This window comes from Miniopterus natalensis, chromosome 9 (assembly GCF_054644295.1).
Source record: "Miniopterus natalensis isolate mMinNat1 chromosome 9, mMinNat1.hap1, whole genome shotgun sequence".
In the NCBI taxonomy this organism is placed as follows: domain Eukaryota; kingdom Metazoa; phylum Chordata; class Mammalia; order Chiroptera; family Miniopteridae; genus Miniopterus; species Miniopterus natalensis.
Window position 1 is genome coordinate 55,451,182 of NC_142089.1, and position 20,663 is coordinate 55,471,844.

Genomic DNA, 20,663 nt, shown 5'->3' on the forward strand with positions numbered 1-20,663 from the left:
GACAATGAAAATATCCTGGTGTTTCATCTGCTTGCTCCTGCTCTATTTTGCCTTCTTTAAATGAATTTCTCCATCTGAGATTTCAGCTATTTTCAAGGAATTGTTGCATTCCTTCTTATTTACTGATTCTGGAATTGTATGGACCATGAAGGGATAATTCTGTAACACAAAAGTAATTGCTGCGAATTATTCACACTCTGATTCTCAAAATCTTCATGCACTTTCAGTAACTATTCTGAGCTGGAAAATTATTGGGTGTAGGCATACTTATCTAAACAAAAGTCTCTATACTTGGCTTAGGATCCTACCTCTGAACTACGAATGTGTCATTTTTGAAGAGTGATGATTCCAAAAAAATAAATAATTTTATCTTGAAATTTTGAACCAATGTCTGATTTTGTATCATTTGTTATCTAGCAATAAGGGATAAATCAACCCCTTAATACTTAGATAATCAGAATAATTGCATTAACAATTAGTATTTCTTAGTAGGAAACTATTGTGAATAGACTAAAATGTTAATTTTGAATTAAAAAGTTTGAAATCTGAGATTTGGATGAAGAGCCTGTTGGGAAAAGAAATCCTTTTCCATGCAGTTCTTCAGGCTAGCTGGATGGGAGCCAATGCCGGGGTAAAGTCCTCTCCATACAAATTCCATGATTCTGGTGATCAAGTCATTGAAAGTTAAGACCAAATTTAAAATAAAGTTCACAGAAAATAACTAAGAGAAATTATTCAGCTCTTCCTCCATCCCTCCACCCCAGAAGTGCCATAGGAACCTTCCAATACCCGATAAAAAAATAATAATTAAAAGGCTCCCTTGTCCTCTTTGACACATAAAGGAACACTTTTTATACTAAATGCTACTTTTGAGTCTTTCTTCAAGCTGAGTTTGGAGATCAATTGTAAATTATCTGTGTCTTAGCCTCCTCTGTCACATTGCTGTCAAGAAGCATATGCCTGTTTGGACAATCCTGGTTATTTCGTAAGATTTATGAAATGTTACTCTGCTCCAAGATTGATACCTGTGTCCTTATTCAGTGTATCAAGGGCATATGATAATGGTAGCGATCAATGTTATTTTAACACTGCACAAAGGCTGGGTGTCAAGGCTATCACTTCATTAGACAACGGGACTATTGATTATTAACTAGAGACTGGCTGAAATCAAAATACCTGTACACTCTCCCGAGACAAAAAAATTACCAGTGGGCGAGCTGATTACATAATTTCTCAGCCACTGTGAAATGTTCTCAAGACTAAGCAGAGGGTGTGAGGAGCATTTCAAAGGGCACTTCACAATGAGCCATTTCTCCGCTATGTCCCCTGAACCTCTGCTATCTTCCCCCCTAAAGCTGAAATCATTTTTGACTTGCAACACTGCTCAAGTCCTGACCTTACGATGTAAGTGCTCGCTGGAAACTGAGGGGAAAAGGAATGAGAAAACTGTTAAGGGTGAGAGGGGAGGGGAGAGAAAGGAAGTAAGGGGTTACAGGTGGGAAGGGAAACAATTAAGGACTACGTATGCCCTATTTTTCTCTAATCTTCTTACTTCTGCCTTTTTAGAAAGAGATATTTTGTAAACATCACGGGGCTAAAAGAAACCAAGTAGTTTTCCCTCCCTCTCAGAGATGTATTATTAGTTGGCTGGCTCCAATCGTTTTGTACATGCAAATTTATCAGAGCCCATTGCCTTTGCCCCGAGCTATGAGCTATGAAATTTGTACACTCATTGCAGGTGTTAGAGAGGCCTCTCGGTCCTGGAGTAATATATTTGGACTCTAAGGCAATTTTCCCACCATGTCTGCTTTAATTGGACCATGCTTCCTAATTAGCATAATTTCCCCCTTGATCAGCCCTCTATGTGCATACACTTAGAAGAAAGGAAGTGGGTTAAAAGGAGGGCATTGGGGAAAACAACAGCAGCCTGTTCAGAACAGTGACTTGAACACTTCCTAATGGAGCTCTGAGAACTCATCCTAAGTAAAGCAAATGGCATGAGGCATGTGGGAAACTGATTAGTGAGGACCAAAGCAGACGTTTATTGCCCAGAGGTAGAAAGTCCACTAATCTTCCTGTTAAACCTCTGTTTTCATTTCCTTCTCAACTAACCTCACTCTGGACCAAATTCATCACCTGTCTTAAGCCTCCAGTTGCTACTGAAATCAAAGAAGTCAAGGGAACCATGAATGGAAGCTCATGGGAATTTATTTCCCCCATGCCTCCCTGCATTCCCAAAGATCTTTTTGAAGTGCTGAAATGTTGGGGCCTTGACCCTTACAACTTTCACTACATTTTTGTTTTTCAAAAGCAGCCTCCGGAACCCCACTTCATGGTTCTGAAACCATTGCCAGTAGCCTTGGAGAGGGGAGATGGGACTGACTTTGGTGAATTGTCGAGCACACAGAGAAGAAGATCTAAATATCTGTAATAGGAGGTTTCCATGTCATGAGATTAAATCCCTGACCAAGCTTTTATAATGGTGTTAGACTAATATGATGGAGCCCTTTTGATAAGTGAGAGATGCTAAAAATGTAAATCTTGAGGAACCAAATAGGACCAGAGGCATGGGAGGGGAAATGGGAGGGACTGAAAGAGATTAGCCAAAGAACATATATACATATATGCATAGCCCATGGACACAGACAACAATGTGGTGAAGGGTTAGGGGGTCAGGGTGGGAGGAAGGGGGCTGAGTGGAAAGGGGCAAAGGTAGGGGACTGGGGGACATCTATAATAGTGTTAACAACAACAGCAACAACAATAATAATAATAAGACCATCAAAGCTGAAACAATTTGAACAACAAAATAAACAACAGTATTAGATTATAGCCCAAAATATTATATATGTATCCATACTGCTATAAATAAATGAAGAAATAAATAAATAAATGAGAAAAAGAGAAAAATTTCCCTCTCAGAAAAATTTTGAATGACTTATGTGGATACTCGCCCCTCCGGGAAATGGTTCTTAGCGCCCTCTCCGTACGGCCCCATCCAGCTTCCCTGCCCTTGAACTGGACTGGATTAATGACTTGCTGCCAAAGAACAGAGTATGCAAGGAGAGAGTAGGAAGTGAGCTTAGAATGGAGAAATTTGCCAAACGTTACTTGGTCCAGATGATCAAGATTAATATCACCGGCTATAAGTCATGTTGATAACATATATCCCCATGATAAGGTGTGACAAGAAGACCACATTATTTCTGTGGTATTCTTCCCAAAAAACTTATAACACCAGCCTAAAGAAGAAAAACACCAGACAAACTCAAATTAAGGGGCAGTCTACAAAATAACTGACTAGTAATCTTCAAAACTGTCAAGGTTGTGAAAAGAAGGAAGGATTAAAAAACTGTAACAGACCAGAAGAGACTAAGATGTGATATTTAAATCTGATATGATGTTTAAGTACAATGCAGTGTCCTGAAGTTGATCCTGGAACAGAAAAAGGACATTATTGGAAAAACTAGTGAAATCTGAATAAAGCCTAAAGTTTAACTAATAGTAATATAACCATGTTGATTTCTTAATTTTGACAAATGAATTACAATATGCAGAATATGAACATTAAGAAAAGCCGGGTGAATGGTATGCAGGAACTCTCTGCATTCTCTTTGCAACTTTTACGTAAATCTGAAATTATTCCAAAGTAAAACATTTACATAAAACATCCCAAAAAATCCCCTTAATGATGAGCCTAGGAATTGTTCATTGTGTAAAGAAAAAAAGAATGTCAAGTATAGCATTTTGACAAGAAAAAGAATGAAATGAGAAAGGATAATCCATTTGTACCCACAGAACAAAAAGAAACAAATATACATACACACATATACATGCATGTGCATACATCAACATACATATAAGATATGGACACGCATATATAGATGGACCATAATACATAGATACATAGATAGATCAATACTATCACTGCCATTCTACTATTTATTTGTTCATTTATTATTTTATTCATTCACTCATCCACTGTTTTGAAATAGTAACTACTAGATGTGAGGCAGTTTGCCTTGGCTGGGGACCCAACCACGGACAAAGTGAGCATGAAATCTCCCACGAGGAGCTCTTATATAAGGTCATTCTTTCATGTTCCAAAACTTCTAAGAGTTTTACTCAAAAGACAGTTACCATGCTACCTAACAGGGTCCATTAGAAATAGGAACCATAGCAGAAAAGGAAGAGGGAGTTCTGGCTTTGGAGATGGGAATAAACTAAGATAAAAACTTCTCTACTTTGTGATCTTGCCGAGTGAATTTGGAAATGAATATGTAAAATGTCCAGAAGAAAAGTGCAAAACAATGTTGTAAAGTAGAGCAAAAGTCACACATTACTATCCCCGGGAATAGATGATGCATCTGAGACCCAAAGATATCGAATGACTTGCTCAAAATTCCAGACTGAGCTCTTAACACATGAAAATTAAGACTTTGGTCTCCTTGGCATTGAGAGTGTTTTTTTCCTCTTTAGCACACCCTTTGTGCGTATGCCCACCTCATCAGGACTTACGGCCTGGACTTCTGTTTGGATTTATCAATGGCTGCAGTTGGCACATTTTTGTACCATTATTTTGCCAGATGGGATGCCAAAGCCCCCACATTGTTGCCCTTCAGTGTAACCCTAGGTAATGCTCTGAAATCCTTCACTCCCTGTTCGTGGCCCGTTTGATCAGCTCTAACCCCACGTCCCAGACCGTCCACGAGAAGTTACTAATGCAAGCTCTGTGCCAGCCCTCACTCCCTTCCCTTCCCTGTGCTGTACTACACAGTTAAATCAGGATGTATACTTGTATTTTAATGTTATATTTATAACTGTACATATGCCCAAAGGCTTTAGCGAGAGTTACATTTTCGTATCTTGAAAAGAAAATACATATTCAAAACATCAGTGTTTAAAAAGCAAGAAAATTCCGTTAGTAGTTTTCTTCTTTTTGCAAGACTAAAGTCAAAGTTTTCCTTAGGCTAGTCTAGGAAGAGTTAGATTAATTTGAAAAGTTTTTTTTGCTTTTTTTAATTGAAAAAATTCTGATGGTTCTTCTAGCTCACATGGCAGGTAGGTGACTGTCTATTTCAATTGACTATTTCAAGTCCATGACCATTTAAGGAGTTCTAAATTCTTGAGATAAGTAAAATGAATGAGTTTCATTCCTCAAAGAATTTATTACTTAGCGAATGTGGAATAAAAAGCAAATAGCTAGAAAATAATATAATAACTTTGTATCTGGTTTACATATAGGTTTCTATTGAAGATTAGTTGGGTTTGTCAGGGAGAGAGTCATGCGGGGGGAAAAAGTAGAGAAGAAAATATATTTGAACTGGATCTTGAAGAATATATATAGGTTTAACAGAACAAGATGAAGCATACTGTATATCTCAGCAGATACAACCACGTGAGTGGACACCCAGAAACATCAATTATAGGAGACTCAGGGTCCTAGGAATTTGAGAAGGCAAACCAGAAGTGATAAGGCAAAATATGGTTGGAACGTATATTCCAAATTAAGGAGTTGGGGACTTTTAGCTTACTGGTTGTTTAGATCTATCACAGTTCTATGTAGAATGGGGAGTAAGAGGCATAGGGAAGTCATGACTAAGAACAGAATACCCAAGAAAAGACTAATAAAATCATCCAAGCTATTTAAACAGTATTCTTGAAGAACACTTGTCAATTCACTAAACAAATTTAACTCAGTTTTAAAAATATGAATTCACTGATAATGGTTTGTATCAGTCAAAGTTCAGTCAGGGAAACAGAAACCACTCTAGATATTTCAGACAGAAATGGATCCAACCCAAGGAACTGGAGATTTAGTATCTGTTGGAAGGGCTGGGGGAGAAAAGGTTGGGGAAGCCACAACTAGCACTCAGGAAATCGGGAAATGTTTAAATTTAAGGGAACTGATGCTGATTATTTCAGCTACCTTCAGCACCTAATTGTTGCTGAGGAATCACAGGGAAATTCCTAGAAATCTCTGGCAAAATCTTATTTTTTTGCAATCTGACATAACCCAAACACCTACCCAGTGCTGCCCAGGAGCAATAGTGGTTTCTGATTCTATTTTGCCTTCCATCTCTTGCACAAGTATCTTTCACTGGTGAAATCTAAAGCAGAATTCTGCTGGCAGATATTCTAAGAAATTTTGTTTTTATGGTTTAAAGCTCCTGAAATACTGGTAATGCAATGGAAATTAAGTTGCCAACAGATGCCCTGGCACATTGTACAAGGAAAGTCAAGATCTACGGCAAGAATATAAATGGCATCAGTAGTAAAATCTGCAGTTTTCAGATACACTGTAAAATCAAAATAACATAAAAAACTAAAGAACTAGTTCTCAAGAATTCTTGGTCTCTATTCTCCCCTTTTCTAATTCCCCAAAGTTTCCCTCAAATCGTGTGTACCAAAAATTGGTAAGCCAAAATCTGTTCACTAATAGGGACTTCTGAATTCAGTTTCAACTAATCAGTCTCAAAAATTACTCATAATGATTCATAAGACTTCTGAAGGTTTGAGAGATGCGGAAAATATTTAGCTTTGCCATATTGAAATGGGATTAGGCACTTAAGAATAAAGTCACATACAAGAATGAACATAGAATTTTCTGCGAGATTCTCAAGCACATAGAAAAGATTCATCAAATATTGCAATTCTGTCCATCTACATGAACACATATACAAATACATTCAAATCCTCATATCTTTCAGTAGCTTCCCCTTGCTCTTAGCATAGAGTCCAGATTTGGGGATAAGGTCCATCAGGCACTGCAAGGTGTGGTCCTTGACTACCTCTCCAGGTTCATTTCACACCCCTCTGCTCCTCACTTGGAGCCCTGAATCCACTCTGGACTTCTTTCAATCCTTCCTTGCACAGGCCCTTCTTCATCTGCCAGGGATACATTTGGCCCCTTCTCCCCAGGAAATTTTACAAAGGCTATGATCTCCATTTGTCTTCTTTATAACTGTATCATCAGAGTCTAGCGCAGTAGTCACTCAACAACTATTTGTTAGGAGAAGAAAGGCAGAAAGAAGGAGGAAAGAAGGACTGAAGGAAAGAAGGGAGGGAAGGAAGGAGGGAGGGTGGGAAGAAAAGGCTGGATGGAGGGAAGGAGGAAGAAAGAGAAAGAGGGAGGGAGGGAGGGAGGGAGGGAGGGAGGGAGGGAGGGAGGGAGGGAGGAGGGAGGGAGGGAGGGAGGACCTCTGATCTCTATCACCATTCTACACAAAGGCTAGCTATTCTCTTGCAAACAAATTCTTTGAGGTTACTTCTCTGCATTTTCCCTTAATATACAACAACACTAGAAACTAATGAGTTCTTTCATTCTAACTTGTTTAATTTATTCCAGTAAATCAGGACCCCTTAATTCCTTTTTCTTGGCCAATTGAAGCCTCCCAGTCATTGGAAGAATCCTTGAGCAGTAGACCACTGCCTGGGGAATAGATTTTGTGTGTGAAAGAGAATGAGAACTTTCAACAAAGAGAAACAAGAAGAAGCCATGGGCTCTGAATCAAAGTCTGCCATTGGACAACCTCTGGGGGGATCTGGCATCTAGTCCAGGAAAGAGAAAGCTTTTTCAGCAGCCACAACACCCTCTTTTCTTACAACTTCTAATCTGTGGCAGCTGCATCTTCAGAGTGGCAGTTAACCAAAAGTGGGTGAAATTAGCAGGAAAACACACTTATTTGCATGCTATCACCTAAAATAAGCCATGGGATGGGGGAAGTAAAGAATATTTTGATCCAAAATTACTGTAGACTACAGCCAGAAGAAGTTGGGCTGCTTTTTTTTCAAGTCTGTTGTCAATAAGTGATTGTCAAATGACTCATGCTTTTACATGTAAGCTAAATCAGAGATCCAAATGCAAAACCCAGCACTCAGGGACATCATTTGGATTTTTAATGCTCCCTCGGGAACCTAGAGCCCTTAAAGCAATGAATGGATTACAATGAAGCATAAATACAGTATTTTCATTTCTGACAGATATAATCATGTTCTAAAATGGCCTGCTATTTAAAGGAAAATGATATCCATTTTTTAGCAGCCCAACATTGAAATTTCAAGAGTTAAGAATCCCTCAGCTTGAATCAACTCACAAACATATGAAAATTAATTTTGCATTAGTGTTTGAGACTTCACACTTACAAGACAAGCAGCGAAATTGGCACAGTCTTTCTGTTATTCTGTCGACTTAAGAGGAAAGAACACAATTAGAGATGTGGCAATTTTTCCGCTCCCTTTTCTGCCCCTCAGCAGCTGAATGATATTTTTGTGCGGTAGCAACTTAAACAGCAGAGATGTTGTTGATCGATGCATTGAGTAATCACAAGATCAGGTTCAGTACCCAAGTTTAGGAATTGGTTGATAGGTAAGCCACACACACACACACACACACACACACACACACACACACACAGCATCTAGCAAAGACACCATTCAAAAGTTGCCTGGATAGCAGTAAAGTATGGAGGTGAAAAGTGTGGGCTCTGAAGCCACATTGCCTACATTTACGTTCCTGGCTCTGCTACTTACCAACAGGGGAACTCTGGGCAAATCATTTATCCCTCTATACCTCACTTTTCTCATTTATAAAATTGGAGTGATAATACCATCTCCCCAATGATTGCTGTGAGGCTTAAATGAGCTAGTAAATGTAAAGTGGTTAGGACAGTCACCTGAAGCGTAGTAAAACACAAATGATACTATGATGATGACACCTTCCTAAGAAGGTGCTCGAAAGCCTTGACTCTTCCTCCAAAATAAACCTTCATTCATTGCTAGGTGTCATAAACCTACATAAATATGCCCTGAATCATAATAACTCTGTGTTTGTGATGCTAATCCACAGATAAGTGTTCATCTAAGGAAGTTTCTGTAAAGGGCCAGAGAGTAAATATTTTAGGCTCTGCAACTGCTCAGTTCTGTTGTTGTGGCATGATCACAGCTAAAGGCAATACTTAACAAATGAGCATGGCTCTGTTCCAATAAAACTTTATGTGCAAAAACAGGAGGCAGGCTAGATTTGGCCCCCAGGTTATAGTTTTGCCTACTCCTGATCTAATGAATTCTTCAGCTAAGAAAATTCTGCATAAGTAGTTTCCTACATGAAAGGATTTGGAGAAGTAGTATTCAAATCTCCTTAGATATTTCACTCAAGGCTTCACAGGCATTCTGTATATTTGAGTGAAGTCTTTCCTGACATCATACTTAAATCTCCCTGAGGCATTTGGGAAGCCTCAGTTTCCACTCAAACTCACAAAGAAAATTTCAGACTGATACCAGTTTTCTTGTTAATAACAACAGTCTACCATTTGATAAATGTTTACTCTATAGCAGTTAATGTTCCAAAGAAATTATGGATCATCTCATTTAATGATGATGGCAAATTCCAACAGAAGCACTTTCAAAGTATATCCACATTCTGCTCACTTCTCCCCCCACCCCCCCCCAGGACCATCGTGATCTCAGGCCCCTTCATCCCTCATCTGGTTTATAGCTATAGCTATAGCTCTAACTGCTCTCCATACTTTATCCCTTGTTCACTATGGTCAATTCTCAACTTAACCGCCATGGTGTTCCTTATAGAATGTGTCAGATCATGTCACTCTTCTACTCGAAACCCTGTAGCAGCCCTCTATGTCATTCAGAGTAAAAACCAAACTCCCAATTGGAGCTAGCCTATGAGACCCTCTGAGCTGACCCTTATTTTCTCTCTAGTCTCGACACTCTCTATTGTTACCCTGCTTACTCCAAGTCTCCTGTCACAGAGGTTTCGAGTGTACTCACTGTTTCCTTGGCCACAAGGCTTGATCGTCCCCACCTTTAGGTCTTTGGCCACCTTCCAAGTGAGCCCATGCTGACAATCCTATTTTAAATTGTACCCCTCCTGTTACCTGGCTTATCTAATTTCTCTGCTTTATTTTTCTCCATTGCCCTTATTACATATATTTCTTTGCTTTTTTTAAATGTCTTATTTCACCCACTAGAATGAAAGCTAAAGGAGGTAGGTACCTTAACCCATCCTATAATCAAGTATGGTTACAAGTGCTTTAAAGTTATTATCTACTTTAATTCTCACAAATCTGTGAGTAGGTGCTTACAATGCACATGCTTAAATGAGGAAACTGAAGCAATGAAAGGTTAAACGAATTGCACAAAAATCCATGGCACTTTGGCCACCCAGCCCAGCCTCTGTGCTCCCAACCGTCACACTCTGCTTCCTTTATTTAATCCCCACTTCTTGCACGAGGGACTGTGCTTACCCGGATTTTACAGATGAGGAAAGGGAAGCTTAGTGACATTAAGTAACTTGACCAGGGTCACAAAGCACGCAAAGTAAGAGGCAAGGATTCAAACTTACATTTGTCTATCTCAAAAATGACACAAATTTATCACAGTTTTGAATGCTATGAGATGTGACAGGCTTTGACAAAGGAAAGCAGATAGGATTTTTACACACACACAACCTTTCGTATATTGATGGGCTTAAGGCAACCATCTAGAAATCCCTTGTCCGGCATCTCACTAAATGCAGCCAGTTCTTTGGAGATCCTTCCAAAACTAAGGGATTTGCTGTGCAACATCAGTAAGCTTGGGTGCAGACATTGTCATAATCCTCATTGCACTAAGGAGAGGGAAGGAAAGAAAGGTAAATACCTTTATATAAGGTGGCACACCTGCCTGTAATGAAGAGGAAGATAAATCCAAGAACTTACACTTCAAATTTGGCCAATTAGCTCATTCTAATGCTCTCAAATTCCAACTGCTTAAAGTTCAGATACGTACAAATTGGAATTCAAGAAGGACTTAAAGATGGTGACAGTGTACATAGAAAATTAGTAACTCCACTCGGAAAACGAATGAAAGCAACGCCTACCACTGAGCACGTGTTGAGTCAGGACCCCTTTTCCAGGAAGGGAATGATTGAACAAAAATCAGGAGCCATGGATGAACTAGACTCCTCGTCAATAACAAGAAGAGCTGGGCAAATCCAAACAAAGGCCACAAACACACGCAGGAACTGTTGTTTTGATTCTGGAAAAGCATAAAAAAGAAAAGATCATCTGGAAATTTTTCATTTTTAAAAGGGCATGGATAAACACAAATGCTTTATTTTATATTTTATTTTTTAAAGTTAGGTACATAAGGAGGCTCTTGCTTGTATCTTAAAGCAGTTAAAATTATAACTGTGCATCAAGAGGTATCACAAAAGACCTGGAATTTTAATAATTTGGAGAGGGTTTCTGATGCACAAAGGCAAGGGGAGGGATTAGATTCTTGATATCCAGTTCTCATCACACCAGGAATCTCATATTAATGTTTGTTAGGAAAAGGAATCCACCATAATTCCTGCAGTCTTAATGTTGAACAGAAATGTCAATATGTTTTATTCAACCTTCTATTTTTCTTCATAAGGTAAGATCTGGCTCATATAACTCAGTGCATAATAACTCAAAAAGTCTAAGGAAAGACAAAAATGTATACTTATATTTTATAATTATTTGATAATTACTAAATTCCCATCATTATCCAGAATGCACCACTACAACTACAAAAATATACTATGTATATATGCATGTGTCTATGTATATGTGTGTGTACATATATGAATATAAACAAAAAAATACCTTAAAATATTTCTCAAAATATTAAGGAAATAAAATACTATAAGAAAAATCTAATATGATTTTAAACGTTACATGTTGAAGAACATTTTAAGCAGGTTCCACTATATATATGTATATATATATATACATCTGCATACAATCAAGATACCTATAATAAAAGGCAATCACAAGATCTCAGAAACTCGACAATGATGAATAGAAATAATTTGATTAGAGAATGTAACCTTTGAAGCCAAAGAAAGCTACATACAATCCTCAAGGCTGAGTTTAATGCTTGGAGGTTAAAGGGGAGGAGAAGAAATGAGGTTTTAAAAATATTTTGGAAAGCTGCTCTGAAACTGGTCCATAAATATGGACCATATCTTTACTGATATCTACAGCCACACTCGTGTGCATGTGCACACACACACACACATATATACACACCTAAGTGGAATTCATCACTATAGGATATTTAAAAGCCAGACTTGCTGCGTTTAAAATGTATGGAATTTATTTTTAACCCAGCCATATCTGAATTCAATGCCTTATATTTTGAGTTTTAATTCCAATCATGCTAATTTTAAGTCACAAACATATATCTGCCGGTAATGAAGGTTGTTTAATTAGGTCCAGATAAAATAGCTCCAATTCTGTTTCTGATCCACCTGTCAAAGCAAATCAGTCTTTTACATGGCTAAAAAAAAAACAAATTAGACTAGCTGATGACTTTTTGAATATTCAAGTAGACACACCGAGGATAAATCCAAACAGAACTTGTGCGTGAACAAAAGCCTGAAACGTGACCTCAGAGATGAAGATATCTCATTCTGCCAAAAGCCAATTGGCAAGCGGGGTCCCCCAGGGTTACGAAGTCAAGGACAGGGTGCAAAGAAGCAGTTAGAAGCAAACAAGCACTGCAAGAATCAAAGCCGCCCCCCTGAGGGCAAGGCACCCGCTTACTACAGCGCAAAATAAACACAAGCAATGATAAAAATCGTGATGGGGTGGCTCAGTTTACCATTTTTCTGCCAAGGAAATTTCAAAACAAGATACATCCTAACTCGTGGAGTGTACGTTATCCAAAAGTACACATAGATTATTTTTAAGGCTACTAAAGATAGAAAAAACTGTCTTCCTTACCAGTCTAGTATGAATAGTTTTACAATATTTTCATCTTACGGTTCTAGTTGTGTATAAAGCACTATATATTTGGGGATAAGTCCATGAAATCAGCATGATGGCCATGTTCCAAAAAACTTTAAATGAGAGGATACGGAGGCGAAGGGAGAAAGAACAGCCAGAAGCCCAAACCTTGGAGTCTGACTGGTAGTTACTTCCAGGTAAGACCCATAGAACATTCCATCCTCACATGGTTGGTTCCTGCACAAAAGTGTGAGCCGGAGTTAGTAAGCAAGGCTCCAGACACATGACCATCCTCTAACTCCTCGCTACTGCATTCAGAAAGGAGGCTCGGGCTCAACTCTTTCATTCCAAGTTGCTTTAAACAAAAGACACAATAATAATAATAATCTATGGAATAAACATTTTATAGAAGTTTATTTCATATACACATAAAGTTATTTTATTATAATACATTATGTAATTTATGTATTATTATTTATTGTTATATTAATAAGTAACATTAATATAATAGTAACAAGTAACATTACTATAACAATAAGTACAAATATATAAAATATATAATATTATAGTATTACTTGATGCATATAACTTTTATGTAGATAACTTATTATATGATATATTTTACATATATATGAGCCACATGGATAATTCAATGAGGAAAATATTTTAAAAAATAGAGCAATTAGATATCTCTTTGGAATAAAGTGAATCTGTAACCTTATCTCACACCATACACAAAATTAAATAAAAATAGACAATAGGCTTAAATGTATAGACAAGTATAGGATAAAATATTCCTTAAGGTAGCTAAAAATTTCTTAGATTAAGACACAAAACACAAAAATCATAGAAGAAAAATGATAAATTGGACTCCAAGTTTAAGTCTTTGCTCTTCTAAACATGCCATTAAAAAATAAAATACAAGTTAAAGATTAAAAAATGTTTGTATACCTATAGCTGACAAATAAGAAGAAAAACAACTCAGTTTTTTAAATGAGCAAAAGATTTGAACAGACACTTCACAAAAGATGTTATATAAAATGGCTAATAAGCACATAGAAAAAGGTTTATTATTGTTAGGTCATCTGAAAAATGCAAATTAAAACTACAATGATATACCACTACACACATATTAGAATGGTTAAAATTAAAAAGACTGACAATAACAAGTCTTGGCAAGGATATGAAGCACCTGGAATTCTCATACATTGTTGGTATAAAGAGGTACAAACACTTCAAAAACAGTTTGACAGCTTCCTATAACCTTAAAAATACACTTACTATTTGGCCAGAAAACCCATCCAAATCCATTTCAGCTCTGATTTCAGCCATGCCTGGAAGTTACTTGATCCAGAAACTACAAAGAAAAACAAAATATCTATCCACAGAATATTGCCTGGAAAGTAGTACAAAGCAGCATTTTGAGGACATGGAAATGTTTTCTATATCTTGAGTGTGCTGGTAGTTACAAGGATATTAAATTTGTTAAAAATCATTGAAATATATATTAAAATGGGCACATTTTATTATATTTAAATTATAACTTAATAAAACTGATTTTAACAATATTAGAGTTGCAATAACACCTTAGAAAACACCTATTCTAACTCTTTTATATTACAGATGAAGAATGAAGACCAGAGAACTTGGTCAGCTCAGTCAGACAGCTAGTAGGGCTAATAGAGGTGGGTCAAAAATCCCATCTCCCAAACCTCAGGCCAGCATTCTCTCGTGTAACTGCTACCTTTTCACTAAAATGGCCTGGAGATTAGGCATTTTAATTCCTTGGAAGTTAGATTTTGTGGAGGTGAGAATAATGATGATGATGACAGTAAAAATGATTTTGTCTCTAAAAAATTTTATTCTCTCTTTTCTAAAAAATAAATACTAATTTCCATTCACTTGTTACCCAAATTTCAATTGGTGAAGCCTTGGGACTGAACACCAGCTCTTGCTCCAAGTGATGGTATGTGACCCAGGCTGTAGACTGTCATTGCCCGATACAGTTGCTTCTAGCCAAAAGCGACAACTTAAAATGGGGCTGCTTAAATTGAGATATGCTAGAAATGGAAAATACAGTCCTTTACATTCTTTTACTTGTGAAAAGAAAAAAAGAATGTAAAACAGCTATTAATAAATTTATATTGATTATATGCTAAAAGAATATTTAGGATATATGGATGAATAAAATATCTTCAGATTAACTTTTTGTTTCTTCTTTTTAACATCTCTATAGAAAATTTTAAATTGCATACGTAGCTTGCATTTTTTCCTAACATTATATTTCTATTAGACAGTTCTGGTTTAGACAATTATACCCATAACCTCCACCATATACACTCATTTTCAGAAATCCATATGTCAGGTTATAGCAGAACTGACTGTACTTAATCCAATAAGTTGTTGTATCTTAACCAGTTTGTGTTGAGCTGTCACTTGCAATTGAAAGTGTCCTACACATTCATGTGCTTAAAAAGGTATAAATTGAAAGTGTCCTACACATTCATGTGCTTAAAAAGGTATAAATCAAAGTATTGAACTATCTTGTTTTTGCTATTGGACACTTCTTGGGCACGTTCACATTCATTATCTTCTTTTGTTTTATAAGGTAGTCATTATTATCATAAGGAAAGTAGGGTTCAAAGAGGGTCAGTGAGCTGATGGGGGTCAAGCTAAGAAATAAACAGAGCTAAGTTGCTAAACTCAAGTGTTCAGATTCCATACCCCATTTCTTCCCCTTCTGGCACCACACTCTGCTAACCTATCTGGAAGGTTAACTTTTGAAGTTGAAGGTAACACAACCAACAAAAATGGAGGTACTATGCCAGTTGTGGATTCCTGGACAGGAATTAATCCACTTGATTTTTGATGTGCTGCTACTGAGATTAATATGCATTCTACAGGTTATCAGGCCACATAAAACACATGGTAACCCCTGTAATACTGTCAGAGAAACCCTATTCTATGACTTCAGAAATAGAGAGTAAGAGATGGGTTGTTGGTGAAATGACTGAGGTTGTTTGAAAGTCTCTGAAAACAATATATATTTTAAAAGGGAAGGTTGAATAATAGACTTTATATCTCTTCAGGGCTATCCAGTAGACGTTAAACTCTATACATTGGGCCCAAGGTACAGGCCACGTAGAAGATACTTTCTATAGATTAAGGGACTCAGAATAATTTTGCATGTTCAACATGACCTTTGGCAGACACCCTATTCCATTTCTCCAGACTGCTCAGATTGCTTAATTGGTTTCCTGGATGCCCTGACTCAGGTATAAACAACCTTCCATAGAGGTATAAATTAAAAGGTATATTTTTACATTAAAATAAATAAATTCTACATTCTGGATTTTGTATTATCTTAAACAAAATTCCCTGGAGTGTAACTGGCTCATAAAGCGAGTACCAGGCCTCACCTCTTGAGCAAAATGCACCCCTCTCCCCCTCAAAAACGACAGCTGACTACTCTCCTCCTGGTTTTTCCTATAAACGAAAGTGCAATTGTTGTGGAGACGTATGTCCTGCATCTACCAGAATGGCCCTGATTTCAAAATTCTTTATCATTGTCTCCATGAGAAAACAACTTATGCCCTGATTAAAATATATGACCTGGTTTTTAGTTACCAAAACCCGAGATACGTTTTATAAATGTAAACGCAATTCCTCATCGCCATGGAGATCGCGATCTGTTCGGGGAACTGAGGAAAGCACATGTATCAGAGGAATAGAATGCAGGGAATTTGCATGAAGTGCCAAAAGACAGAGCATGTTCTCATGAGGGGGAACCAGCAAAACAGTTGCCCAGGTTACCCTGCTCTCTTCAGGCTACAACCTGGAGGGGTCACAGGGTTGGTCAGAGGTGGGAACATTTCCTAGCAGGAGTCTGCGCAAATGGGACAGTTGCCCAACCTCCCTGTGCCTCAGCACCCCATATATAAAATAAATATAACACCTATTTCACAAGGAGGTTGTGGGAATTACAGGTGTGCGTGTCAGCGCTTACAGCAATGCCAGGTACACGATCAGCTCTGCCGATGGGGCCCCCACAGCATCGCATCAGCTGTCATCACCACCCTTTCTCCAGGGGGACTTGTTGAACTTCACACCATAAGGAAACAAAGACCTATTTGTAGCTCCTTAAAAACAAGCAAACAAAAACACTTTACTCCGTCTTCCTGTGGAATATGGACGGTCAGGAATCTTCGGCTACCAAAATTTTTTGAGGTGCATGGCCCAGCTTTGCACCCAGACCTCAGCCTCCACTGTGGTGAAGGGGCAGCAGCAAGTCTAAAAGTTATGAGCCAGTAATTTTGCCCCCATATGCCTTTAAAGCTTCCTTTCCAACTCAGTTTTCACCAATGAAAGCTGCTGTATAAGCAAAAAATATTATTAGTATTAATAAAAATATTTCAGCCACGCTGCTTCTTGCATCATATGTAATTCATTAGCGGCAGCTCATAGGCGAGGCAAAATTTTCATGTCAAATAATGTTTTATGGGTCTTTAGAACATTATACTCACTGGGTGTCCCCACATCGTGATAAGACCTCCCTAGGAGGGGAGACGGCAAAGGCTTTTTGAAGTCCTTTTGTTTTTTTCCAGATTGGCTTAGAGAAAATGTTACTTTCTGCTCCCCTGTTCTGCAGCCACAGGATGTTTAGGTGCATTTTGAAAGAATGCCTATTGTATTGTTCATGGAAACGGGGCTTATAATGGTGTTACCTCAAAACAAGAAATTACATATTAAAAGGTTAATGAAAGGTTTCAGTCACGATTACAGTGACCATGATCAATCAAAGGCCAGAGAAACTGCCTCTTGACAATTAAAATATCCCAACGCATTGTTACTTATCACTATCACTGTATTGCAGCAGCAGGCCACAGTTAATCATATAAATCACCCCCATGAACGAGATTCTGAGATTCCCTTTTTGTCATATAAGATGGCTATGCTATTATTAAAACCCTTGACAAGACTTTTTTTCTTCTGATATTCTGATTTAAAATACATTTCTTAAAAAAAGATCTCTTCATTAGGGATTATAGGAAGAACTCTAAGCAGGAAGCCTCAATGATTTTTTTAAAAGTTCATTAGATTTCAAGGGTTGATAAACACCTCCCCTTGAAATGTATAATAGTGTTTTCACCAAGATTTATCAAAAAGTGAATTAATCGGGCCTTATAGTTAGTAGCCATTCATTCATTCATTCACTCATTCATTCATTCACTGATCAACCAGCACCTATTGAGGGCTTAGGCACTTGGCTAGGCCCCAGAGCTCCAGCAGCTACGGCCCTAATCTCCTATAACTTCCAGTCTAGCAGAGAAGGCCATTGCACTAGTAATTACAAAAGTAGAGAATGTTATGTAAGAGAGCAAAGAAGCCCTAGAAACGTATAGGAGCTTGGGTTGGGAGGGTGAAAAAAAGGCATTTCAACTAAGACCTCAAGGTTAAGGTCGAGAGGTGGACAGGTTGTGGAGAAATATTCAGGCAGATAAATTGATTTGTACAATTGATCACTGCTGCATTGCCAGGATGTGGCACATTGTATACACAATAAGTATTTGTGGAATGAATTAATGCTGATTATTCTATTTCCAGAGATACTTGGCTTCTTATACCCGGAGTCACGCCCTAAATATCAATGGGCCCCAGGACAAGGTCCACTTAGCCTCTGCTTTTCTTACCCAGAGTCCCGCACAGATAAAACCAGGAGGTTTGTTTTCCCATTAGGAGAAGGTGACCCCTCCCTCCCAATGATGCCTGATTCTTCAGCAGTGAGGGACAGTACCCTCTTTTTTTCTTCTTCTTTTCTCCAAAAGCAAGGACCCAGAGCAGACACTCTAAACCTTATGTACAGGGCCAATGTGTGTCCCTATGAAGTTTGTACCCTGAAAAAAGACACCACCGGAGACAGTCAGTAGCAACTGAAACAAGCCTGGACTCCAGTCTCCAAGTTAAAGGCCCTGGCATGGGGCTGTTACCACTCAGAAGTGGTGTCTTTTCCTAATTTGTTCACTCCAGAAGATTTTGTTTTGAAATTCCCACAGGTACCTTATAACCCAGCTGCATCTCTATTCCCTTGTATTCCTCTTCCTCTTGGAAGGTAGGATCTTTGTTTATTAGTTTCACATTTGGCACTCAAGTTTTCACTCAAAAAAAAACAACAACAAAACCTGATATAAACCAAATGATTATATCAGCAAAATGGAAATGTGGGAACAGCTCTCCTGTATGGGGATATTATCAAAAAGGAGGCCTTTGTGGTTATAATTTGTTCTTCTAAAATGCCCCTATGTGGACTAAAAGTCATATTCTCACCCCATTGCCTCCATAACAAAGCACTACACAGTACTAGAAAGTTCTAATTTCATAAACCTAACACAGAAAGACCACAGAAGGGGCAAGTTAATGCCAACAATGTATATTTTTCAAACCAAGCAACCTGCAAGCAATCTAGTTGAAGTGCTTTAAGTTAAAACACTTCCCCATGTCTATGCTTCATGGAGGAAACAAAGAGGTATGACATTTGTCTCTGCCTTTAGAGAACTTACATATAGTATAACTGTGGAAATAGCTTTTTTCTACTATGAAAACATGGATAAAAATTGTTCAACTGCACCAACTTAAGATGGAAAGTAAAAGTGTTTGTTAGTGTGTATGACTATAACATCAGGAAAATACATGTCAGGACTAAGAGATCACATATCAGATTTTGCCCCTGCTTTACAGGTTTAAGAGTGCTTTCAAATATATTATTCCAACTTAACTTCATAATAATCTTGTGAGGTTAGGCAGGCCAAACACTTTCATATTCACTTCATCCCAAATGACATAGTTCCCAGGAAAAGTTAGTGACTTGCCCAAAATCACATGAAACTCAGACCAAAAATCAGGACTCTGATTCCCAAGACCAGTGCTTTCTTTACCAAAAATGCAGATAAGAAAACAATTATGTATGTCACTTGTACGTGTGAGTTTGTAAGGCCACAGAGTTGCTGTGACAATTCTTGGCAGGACTATTTTTGCTATAAATTATTGCAAGTATCCAACACAAGAAAACCTGGTGGATGAGAGGTGCCAACAACATGTGGAAGTTAATTGAACATATAATCAGGGGCTGCACCACGGCACCGGCTCTGGATTATATCAACAGGCATAATGATGTTGCTAAAATTATGCTCCCACAATTATCCCTTAAAGGTAGGTGATAAATGAATTAAGTACTAGAAGCACAAACCTTCAAATATTTAAAAATTGCTGCCAAGTGTACGGTGATAGCATCATATTAAAGAATGGTGTTCTAGGTGATTAGTATGCTCTTTCCTCATAGCAACAATTTAGTAAAATATTGATATAAGTGTTCCATGTAGTTGAAACATCAAAAAGAAAAAGAAAAACTTACAGGGAAAAGATGAAGCATTTATAAGTTAGCTCTAGCAATAGGAGCAAGGCATATAGAGAATTAAAAAGGCATCAACGTAAGGCAGAGATGATTTCCCAGGCAGTAGGATATAGATGATCATTTTTTAGTGAAAAGGGGGTCATTTCATGCACCAGCACCATTCATGATATTTCACTACCAGGAACTTGTAGATGCCGGTCAACCTCTAAAAAATTTTGGGTCAAGATGTGGAGAGAGAAGGGGGATGAGTGTCAAAGGGGTGGCAAGCAAGCAAATGTCACAGGCCTCATGGAGGATGGGTCCTGAGAGCCTCACAGGCTAAGGAGACGGAGGGTGGGTGTGCCAATTCTAGAAGAGCATGCCTGGCTTGCAGTCCCCACCAGCTTCTCACTAGCACTGCATGCATAGCGAGCATTTAATTTCCATTAAGCCTTAGTTTCTGATAACAATTGCCCCAACCTCAACAATTTTCTGTGAAGATTAAATACATGAATGTGAATGTT